A 10,886-nucleotide genomic window follows, 5' to 3' on the forward strand; every position below is an offset into this window, starting at 1 on the left:
CAAAGGCGAGGGGCTCCAAAAGCGGATGCGATCGGCCTCAGAGGAGAGGGGCTCCAAAAGTGGATGCGATCGGCCTCAGAGGAGAGGGGAGGCAACTTGGGATTCTAGGCAAAGTGCTTTTTTTGTATATAGGCCTTCGTATAGGATAGGATTTTCATTCCTCCCGCCAAAGCTAGAAAAGAAAGGAGCTCTCTCTTTTTTCCAGCCTTCTTTTTATTTTAAAGGCATATAGTGCGTTCTCGCTTTCAGGGGGAATTCAAGTCAAAATCTAGTACAAGGAGGAAGCGAAAGGCTAGCTACCAGGTACGAAACAGAGTATGACTATAATAAATCATAGAGCAGTGGGGAGCATGCCCATCCCATTAGATATCATTTGAGCTTCCCCTTTCCTAAGATCCTGGACGTGGTACTGACGCATGAACTTGGTTACTGGTTTGACCGCTTTGTTGGCAAGTCAAGTAAGGAAAGGTCTGTTCATTTGTCCAGAAATATGTTTTCGGCCTATCTATCGATTGAACCAGGGGCTGGGCTCTTGTTGACAGACATAAGAAGTGGGATTAAGAATAGGGGAAGAGCAGCTCTACTCATACTTCTGCTTATGGAAAGACATAAGAAGGACCCTATAAAACATGCAAGATCTCTTAGTAAGCCCTTGTTGGCATATCAGGTGCCATTGAACACAGTCCAGGGAAAGCATCTATCTATAGTGATAGTGATCCATCGCCTTGACTTGAGTCTCCACCACATCTATTTCCTGCCCTCTTGTAGCGGTTGGTTAGGCTAGGCCGGTTAGAACCTCTCCGCAGTTCTCGATTCTGATTGAACTAGGGAGGATCGGTATTGCTGGGGGAGATTGTTCTTCCTCAGCTGGCTTGTTAACCATGGTCTCTTGAAGGTTTCATTCTTTTACCAGCTCTCCCAGCCAACAACCTGCTAACCCTAAGCTTGCAAGCACCTTGGTCACATCTAAGTCCCTATTCTATTGTTCTATTTGGGACGGAAAGAAAAAGATCTGCCTTTTGCGGGAAGAATCGCTCGAAAGCACGGGATGGGCCTTCCCTTCCTTTACGTCATCCACCACCCTGTCCTATCCACTCTCCCCAAATCTCTACTCGTAATTTGAAGAAGAAAGATAAGGAAATCCAATTAGAGATAAGCTGCCCATGAGCATCATGGCATAGGTAAAAGGGAACGAGGAGGCAAGCCCCCCCATCTTGTTCTCTTTTTCTCCTTGAGTCGGATGAATCGAGGGTTCCAAACCTTCCAAAAGTGATAGGTATGTGTTGTTTCTTGGCACTCTCTTAGACTGTCTATCCCTTTATACCTGGGTATAAAAGCCAGAAAGAAAGTAGCTTCTTTGATATGGTTCAGTAAATAGGAATCCCAGTAATACAGTAAACATTGGAAGAACATAGGAATATGGGTCCATATAGGAATGAAGAAAGGGCATGATAGGCTAGTTTGATTCCAAGCCAAGCAGCAGGGCATGATCAGTCTTATCGGGCGGGGAATTGCATTCGCTAATAGAGCTTCCTACGATCGCACCCTAGGAGAGTGCAAATGGCAAGTTGAATGGTCTGGTTCCACTTAGTAGCCCAAATCCGCCCCTTTAACACGCAAGTACGCTTTAGCTACTAAGCTTCGAAACAACCCATAGGCTTACTTCGAAGTAGGAGCTTGAACTCAAGTATTAGAATGAGTCTTATTAGGTTTTCCCTGGGGGAAGGCTCCCCCCAACCCCCGTGAGTCCCGTCCTGCCCTGCCTTGAACTAGAACTCGGAAACCAGGACACATAACTATAAGAGAGTAGCTGCCAAAACAAGCTCCCTAAGGTCGCACCTAAGATCCGAAGGAATCGCTTGAGAACTAACTGCATACCTGAAGTTAGCTTGTGTGCGCATAGCGTTATCTTATCTTTGAATACTTCCTTTAGGCGGCTAGAAAGATGTTATTTGTGTGGTCCGTTCTAGTGACAGCATTTCAATTCTATTGTATTTATGTAGGAGCCGTTGTTTTTGCTTTGTTTGCCGGATTGGTACGCTTTCTTTTCTAAAAACCCTTCTCTCATAGGTCGTTACATTTCAGGCCATTTACGATCGTTTAAAGGGCCTTATATTATAAAGTATAAAGAAAGTCAAGATTGTTCTTGCGGAGAAAAGCCTACTTACTTGCTCTTGCTGCTTTTAATTTAAGAGCAGGTCGGTCTAGCTTCTTACTCTTTCACCTTTCAAAGAAGTCGAAATAGAAAGGGGTAGGAAAGATCCCGTGTACCTTGTTCAAGTTGCGGATCTCCTTCATTAGCTTTGAGTTCATTGTTGTTCTTCTGGTTCTCCTTTAAAAGGGGTCGTGGGGGAAAAGCCCCAGCCCCCCTACATGCATTAAGCGACGACGGCTCAAACGAAGCAAACCATTTCTCATAAGAGAATAGAAAATCACAAGAAAGATTTGATCAAAAGTGACTAGAAAAGAGGCGGTCGAGAAGGAATGAGTGGAAACTATGTTGATTGAGTGCAATTTCTAAATTAGGAAAGATTAGACAGAATCCTACCAATCTAAATCAAAGTTTCCAACAGTGAAAGGCTGCCCCTGTCGGCGGGTTGCTTAGGTCCATGTAGTCCAAATCTCCGCTTAGGAAAGAAGTCCAAGTTTACTTTTTGCGAAAGGGAAAATGGCTTTCTGTTAGAGAGTGATCGAGAGAAATTTTCAGTTGGGAGCCATTCTTTTGCAGCTAGGAGACATTGTTGTTATGTTTTCCAGTTATGAGCCATTGTTGTGTGGTCCCTTTCGAGCGGTTCCTTCTTTTCTTTTTTCGATGATTTAAAGGCGACAGCTCTTTTCACCAAGGAATTGGGGCTTAGAGCTATGAGCTATAACACATACGCAAGAAGGAAGAATGCCTTAATGGACGGGTACGCTAAGGAAGGGGAGTCGCTTGCTTGTTTGGTGTGTTTGGAACCGGGTTGTTTAAAGCTACCCTTTCTTGAAGAAAGAGAACCTGGGCCCAGGTCTTGGTGTATTTTGACATGATTCTCAATACGCTATCTAAACTAGGAAAGTCAGTAAGGAAAGGTGGGACAAAGAAAGCTCTACTTCGGGTAGCTGGGTGCATCAACCTCTTTCTTTCACAGGAGAGGGGACAATACTTAAGGAGCTTGGGCTACTCAACCGATAGGAATAGGGGCTTGTTTCCACAACTGAAAGAGAATCTGAAGCAGGATCGGAAACAGAATAAGATTGAGGAGCGGGGTAAAACCATTCTCAGAAGGAGCAGGTTTAGCGGTCAGTAAGAAACTCCTCAATCAAGATGAATGAGACCTTTCATGGAAGTCTTAGTTGGACTCTACACCGCTACGCACCTTACGTCGATCTAGATGATAACAAGGCCTTTCTTCCTCATGAAGAAGGAGTAGAGACCTAGCTTTCATCTGTCTGTTAAAATGTAATGCTATACCTTTTGTCCTTGAGAATCGGCTGGGTATAGCGGGAAAGAGTTTGACGATCTAGTTACATATCACATAAGATGGGTACTCCCGATATTGTCTTGGGAATTTTAAGTATATATAGTAGCGTACTGGACTCCATCTACATAAGTAGAAGCATTCAAGAATCACTTGACAGTTCTTATTTCTATTTTCCGACTCTCATCTTGTTAACTGACTTAACCGCAATACTTATCCAAAGACAGGACAAGTTGAAAGAGCTTCGGTAGTTACACTTTCTGTCTCGCGTAAGAAAGAGAGTTTAGAGTGCCATACAAAGAACCTTAGATAAGGGGATTCCTCCCATTGACTGAAGTTCAGAGTCAACCTTCCACACAAGGCAATCTTCTGATAGAGGGGAAGAGGCAGAGCACAACCGATTCTGTGGCACAAGATGCGCTGGTATTGCAAAGGCAGGAATGAGTTCACAACGTTCGAATAAGCTACTCGACCGACTAAAGCTAAAAGGAGAAAGGGAGATGACTCTAGTTGTTGAGTACCCTGAGGAAGGTACCAGATCGACTTCTAGTTGTAGCGGATCTTACTTACATCGGTTCTAGCGCTTTCTCTTGATTCTATTTTTGAAAGATCTTTCCTTGCTCTGAGGAATGCCCGGTTTAACCAGAATCATCTCGTTAGCTTTTAGAGTCATCCCGGGATCTTTGGCTTATGCCATGTGCTCCAAACTTGAACTCAACTTCCTTTTTTCACCAACATCCGCTTCTCACTCAAGAAACTGGTGAAAGTCCTTTCCCTTTGCTGCAGCTTTCACAGTCCCACTCCTCCTCAGACCAGACTGGGCTGCATTGCCGTACCTTCATACCTTCGCCCCGATGTCCTGTCTTAAGGTTCCCCCGAGCTACTTTATTAAAGCAGACTTTTGCTCATCGTCTGCGTCTTTAGTCGAAAGCTATTTCTTTTATGATTCCTTCTCTCACTTCTTGAAGACTTTCTTTTTCATTCAATAGCGCCTCTCCTATAAGAGAAGGAGCTTTCTTCACCCCTACGTACGGCAGGCCCTTCTTCAAGAGTGCCCTTTCCCCAGCCTCCAATCGTCTCAGAAGAGAAGACTAAGCTCAGACGAATTGCAGTCCGCCCCGGCCCCTCCTTAGTGACTTTGGTCAGGAAAGGGAATAGGGCAATAAATAGAGCTTCGGCTCAGAATTAGACCTTCTGTAGACGGAACTTCAGACTTCTGGATAGGCCTGAGAAAGCCTAGACCAAAGGTGCCTAATAGCCTAGCCAGACTCATCGGGTAGGGAATCCCATCCTCAGCGAAGCCAGTAAGCAAGCCCAAGTCCATGCAAGAAGGCCCACTGGATCTATCCAAATTCAAAGCCCATCAAAGACTCTCCTACATGAAAGGATCTGAGTCCATCCAAATGATATTAAGCAAAATCCTATTCTGGAAAGAATGGCAAAGTAAGGGATTTAAGTCTGCTCAGAGATTTCATATCTCTCCCACGTGTGATTCATCCTAACAACTATCGATTAGGTTAAAAAAGTGCCCCTACACATGCAAAAAACTAATTAAAAGGGCAAAAGAGACGAAGGCCAAAGCATTGACTGAAGAGGGGGGCAAAGAGATATTCGCCTTTGACTTCTTCTCCGCCTACTGACTGCTACTCGGCTAGATGCTCCTATTTCTTATTCGTAGATCGTAGATTAAGATGTTATTAGGTAAGGAAAGTCAGTCCTTTCATTCCTTCCTGAGAATAGATCCCCAATAGCTCGCAGATGAGGAATTCTTCCGCTACGACCCTTAGGCGAGCTAATCAGTCTTGCTTTGCCAAAAAATCCCTCCTCACTCTTCTATTTATTGACTTTTGGGGTAAGAAGCATCCAATTCCATGTCTTAAGCATGATTAGGGTTAAGGGAAGGATTGCAGCTAGATAGTAGGCGGCGGGGGAAAGCTAGCTGAAGATGCATAGAATGCCCTGTTAGGGAGAAGCCGATTCGCCACTTTAAGAAAGTATTTTCGAACTAATGCCACATCTTCTACTTCGACAAGGCAGGTGCAAAAGGAAAAGGAGTAAGGGCTTAGGAAGGTAGCGCAGTGGAAGCAGCAATCCCTATTTCGCATAGCCCTTTATTGGGTAAAGTGAATCAGAATAGGCGGGTTGACATTCAATTAGAATAACCGCTGTTGTCTCTTTCCTGCTCTCCTCTGCTACAGAATCCGGTCTTAGTTGAATAACCCTTGCTATTGAATCCGATGCTCTAGAGGAAGGCAATGAAATTGTTGATGCATCGAATGCCATGCCATGGTTGGCTCTTGGGGAAGGAAGGAGAGTGATTGGCATGAAGTAGGGCAGAAAGAGGGGATTCAGGTTCTCTTTTAAAAGGATTGGATTTGCTGCTTGCCTTCCGCACCTTGATCTGTCTAGTTCTATTTTGACTAATCCGAATCTGTGTACTGAGTAAAAGCGAAATATCTTCTCTCAATTCTTGGCAGAGGGAAGCCCCATGACCGACCGAACCGAGGCTGGGGTAGATAGAGGAAGAGAAGATTTATTGAATGCTCTCGGGCATTTATTGAGGTAGTAAAATATTATGTTTCAGAAGGATCTTTCTTGGTATTAAAGTCTTCAATCTGTGAGGAAGTAGCCCATTCTTCATCTACGCAAAGATGAATTACTGCTTATTCGACCGGTCCTACCCCGGCTTATTAGGATAGGACCTTCTCTTATCCCGGATGACTTGAGCTTGTCTTGGCTCTCTTCTTTGACAAATAGGACTTTGCTTAGATGGTTTGGCACGCTTAGCTTTCGATCGAGAAAGACGGGAATTTGTGAAAGCGGGCTTATTGCCCCATGTCTTACCTATAAAAAAAAGGCAGGAACTTATTAGCACAGATGACTTGCTTGCATACCTTCTCCGAGATATGGAAAGGGGGTTCAGATACAGGCTGGCATTAAAGGAAGCGCTTTTAGCACACACCTAAACAATCGTGTACTTGGGAGCCCCGAGACTTCCTTATAGATACAGACTTTCCGTACTGCCAAGGAAGGAATACACTTTACAAAGGATCTACTTAACTAGCAAATGAGCATTTCATACTTTCCCGCGCTACTTCCCAGTCCAATAGAGGTCTTTCCAGTAAAAGGAGGTCGTGTACCACAGTTCGAGTTAAAAAGAAGAAAGGGGCTGCGATAGAAAGAGAGGGCACAAGAGAAGCAAGATACGACATTCGTTGGAACAAAAGAGAGCAACAAAAAACAACTTAAGTAAAGATCTGGTTGATTCCATTCGTCAGTCACTAAGGGAAATGACTCTCGATTGAGAAAAAACTTGCCACCTTTTTTGTATCCATTTCGCGGATTAGGTTCCAAGCGAAAGATACCAAAAGAAAGGGAGCGCGCTATAGGACACTAGCTGGCCTTTACTTGGGCCCATCCCAAGCTCCCTGCTAAAAGATTACAATAAAAGAGAAGCATCACTTTACTGTTTTCGTTTGTTTGATCAAGCGGATTGATAGCGGATCGAAGGGAGTGCGATAGGGCATCATCTATCCGGGTCGGTGCCGGACTCCTTTGTGAATCAGTCCCTTTCCTTGTCTTCAAGAGTTCGGTTAGTTGATCGAGAAAGCGGCAGGACCGTAAAGCTTAGCCTTGAGTTGGACTGCGGTCCCGCGAAGCTGGTATCCTCAGACCGCCTAAGAGACTTTCCGACTGTCGAAGGAAGGAAGTTCACTTTTTAGTGACCAGAAATTGACTAGTTTATTTAATTGACTTAAAGATCTTTCTTTATATTTTACTAGTTAAGGCCTTCGATCATCTGTCGGTGAGGTCGATCGAAAAAGTGAAAGCTTGATGAAACCCCGTCTTTTTTAGCATCAACCACTTTTTCCCATCCCAAGTAATGTTATGAACTTTCACTCCCTATCTATACTAGAACCTCGAGCCTCTTTCTTCTTTCTGTGCAGCAGGCGTTGATTGATGGGATAAAAGAAGCACGCTGTGGAATCGAACCACAATCTTTTTCCTTACATGGCGAAAGTCGAGAGTGAAAATCTAGACTCGAAAGCATACGCTTGTTAGAGGTGATCCCCGCCTCCCCTTTTCGCCTAACCCATTCGTTCACAGCTTCGCCACTCTACCGAGGGTCGAGCTACCACGCTCTTGAAACCTCGTAAATTCGCTTTTCTTCAATGAGAATATAAAGAAAACTAGCAATTTCGCTCCCCAGCCCCACTTGGTGTTTGAGCACCACCACCTTCACTGGTTTTACACAACAGAATGAATTCGTCAATTCGATGCGATAGAGGACTGGATGGGTTATCCAATTCGTCACTCAGTTGGTAGAGGTCAGAAAGGGTGGAGGCATTATCAAGTAAGTCGGTTATAAGTGGTCGTGCTCTCGCTACCGGAAGCTTGGCAGCGATAAAACGCAGTTCCACCCCTAACTGGATTGCGCCTTTGAGGTTTTGAAAGGCGTGAAAATCCGAGTCTAGGGACGAAGTGGCTTAGTTGAACATAGTGAGACTAAGGGACGAAAGGTCAAACCCAGAAATGTGCAAGCGAGACCCAGCAAAAAAACTTTTTCGCGCGAAAGCCGTTGCTTGTTCCATAATTTGCTGGGATGGGAAGTATAGATAGAAAGGCAGAAAGGGAGGCGTCGGCTCTGAAATGATGGAAGATTGAATCATTCCTTCATTCTATTCCGGCTATTCCTTTCCGGCGGGTGATTTATTCATGAGCTAGAGAGATAAGAGCTTCGATTCGCAGGCAGGATATAGAAATCGGGCACTATCTATATATAGTAGCTTCTAGCTCTGCAACTAAACTAAAGGCTCTGGAACATAGTATACGCCTAGAACTGGTGATGCAGATAATGCGGTATCTCTTGGAATTGGAGCGAATCCAGATGAAATTTACCAAGTCAAAGCAAGGGGTTGAAAAAGCACCACAAGGGACGGGAACGACGTCCTGACTAAACAAGAGTTTCTTCAATAATGGCTTGGTCGAAAGTCGTAAAGAAGGCACCGGATAAGCAGCTAACATAAACTACTACCGTACAGCGCATCCCGTGGGCGGCCTTCAAAGGCTATCATTTGTAGGACGAGACGCTAACCTACGCCCGTACATTTCAACCTGTCTCCTTGGGACTTAGCTCTGAAGATGAATTCCCGGTTAGCCGATTACCTTGCCCGGTTAGGAGAACAGTTAGAAGTAGGAAAAGATGCCGACACCGAACAGTTAAAGAATTCTCCGTCGCTTCAAGACTGCCAGCCTATTCGCTTTGAGCCGAAGCAGACGCTGCCCATGGAGAGCCTTTTCCTTTGTGAACATTTGTGTGCCCATAAGACATGACAAAAATTGGGCTTCTAGACGCCTTACAATAAAGAAGCCCCGGCCCCTCGGTGTCTTACACGTCTTCTTCGACCCTGCCGAAGCAGCTTTCTTTCTTCAGGTAGTGAAGTCACTCCGATTTGTGTATGACTTGACGCTCTAAAGTCTGTATCTTGCCCCTAGTTACTTAATTGTATTCGACTTCTATCGCAGATCTGTTATTTCTATTTCTTTCCATTAGCTCTCCAAGCTTCCTATCTTTCCATTCCTTCCTAAGAAAGAATTTTTGAAGTTTTGTTGAATGCTTTTTTCTTGTCTAAGCATCCCCCTATCGTGCTAATAAGGTGCCTTTTCTTATTCTGAAAGCTAGCCTTCTACGGCCATTTTCTTTTGGTTTAGTTCTTCTAGCTCCTGTCCCCGCAGCCCCTGATGGGCAATGCTCTTGGTGAGTCACTTCGTCTTTCACGATCGATGGTAAATCCTCTTGCTTAGCCTATTTCCTTTTCCCTTTGAGTTCAATCCTATCAGCCTTTGAGTCAGCGCCTTCGCAGCCTGCCTTTCCATTCTTCGCTCTATTTCAATCATTTCTTTTGGTAGATGGAGTACCCGGGCATTCTCTTGTCTTCCCATTCCTCTAGCTCTCATTTCGCGCATGCGCTTTGCGCTCTTGGCTTAACAACATCAAAGAGGAATCGAACCTCTTCCAGTTCTGTGTTAACAAAAATCCATTTGATGTCCCCCCCCCTCCCCTCCTCCTTCCTCCGTTAGTTTAGCTGCAACGGCCGCAGACGCAGGAAGCAGTTCCTCTATGGGAAATTGAAAACGTCGAAGTAAGCTGTGGCTTATAAATAGGAAGATAAGGCGTTAGCGGACCGACTTGACAGGACCTTTTCTCGAAAAAAAAATTCTTGCAACTACGAAAACCACAACACAAGCACTCCTTTTCCATTCATTCTATCTAAGAAAAAGAATTCAGCATAGCCCCCGACCGCCCCACCTTTTCATTTCTTGATCGATATAAAACCAAATGGTCGAGGGCTCTTTTTTAGTGATTTCCCCCCTGACCTCAATGAGAGCGGGGATTCGTTTCTCCTCGGGCAACTCGTCCACGTCTGCAAGATACTTGACGGCGTCGACGAGTTTTTCCAGCATGAGTTCGTCCCGCACTCCTCCCTGCTCACGGGCAACTTCTCTTGCCTGCACACAGATTTCTTGCAAGAGCCTGTCACACTGGGCGGCATTCTCTTCAGTCTCCCGATGCAATTGCGCTATTTCAGCAGGCGAAAGGCCTACTGGAATCTCGTTGAGGTCAGGAAGCGCAGGAGCAGGACCCGCGCAAAAGGCTACTGAAGGGGCGAATGCTGGAAAAGCAAAAGCAACCCAGAAAGGTATTTTCTCAAAAATCTGACTTACGCTTTTAGAACAATAAATCCAGTGGAAATTTCTCATTGTAATGAATGAATAAAGGCAAAAAGAGATTAAGATGTACTTAAATTCCGAATGTAACTGTGGATTTCCCTCTATCAGGAACCCGCTATTTCTTATGTTTGTTTGAACCATATAGAAAATATATGGATATCGAAGAAGAATTAAGCTCGCGGAGATTAATAAAACAGAAAGTATCATAGTACGTCGTCCTTTCCTGTCCGTGCGCTGTTTTTCTTTGCCTTTCAAGATATTGCGTATAAAGAGAAAGATAGCCAGTCCTCTTGGGCGGCCGAGAGTGTTATGTAAAAAGGACCAAGGAGGATCCTATCCTAAAGGAGAAGGAGGAGGAGTAGGAGCTAGCTTTAGGGGCGGAATCGAATGATTACGAGATAAACAATGAGACAAAGGAGAGCACTTAGACAATTCACTTTGAGTACAGGGAAGTCTGCTGGTAGGAATTCCTCAGGGCGTATTACGGTTTTTCACCGAGGGGGTGGATCGAAGCGATTGCAGCGAAGAATTGATCTGAAACGAAGCACTTCGTCTATAGGCATTGTAGAAAGGATAGAACATGAGCCTAATCGTTCTTCTCGAATCGCTCCAGTACGATGGACCGGGGGGGGGGTCCGCCAGAGAAAATGCAAGACGATAGAAGAGTTCGCTCCGCCGCGTAAGATCCTCGAATCA

Source organism: Nicotiana tomentosiformis, unplaced genomic scaffold, assembly GCF_000390325.3.
Source record: "Nicotiana tomentosiformis unplaced genomic scaffold, ASM39032v3 Un00010, whole genome shotgun sequence".
NCBI lineage: Eukaryota > Viridiplantae > Streptophyta > Magnoliopsida > Solanales > Solanaceae > Nicotiana > Nicotiana tomentosiformis.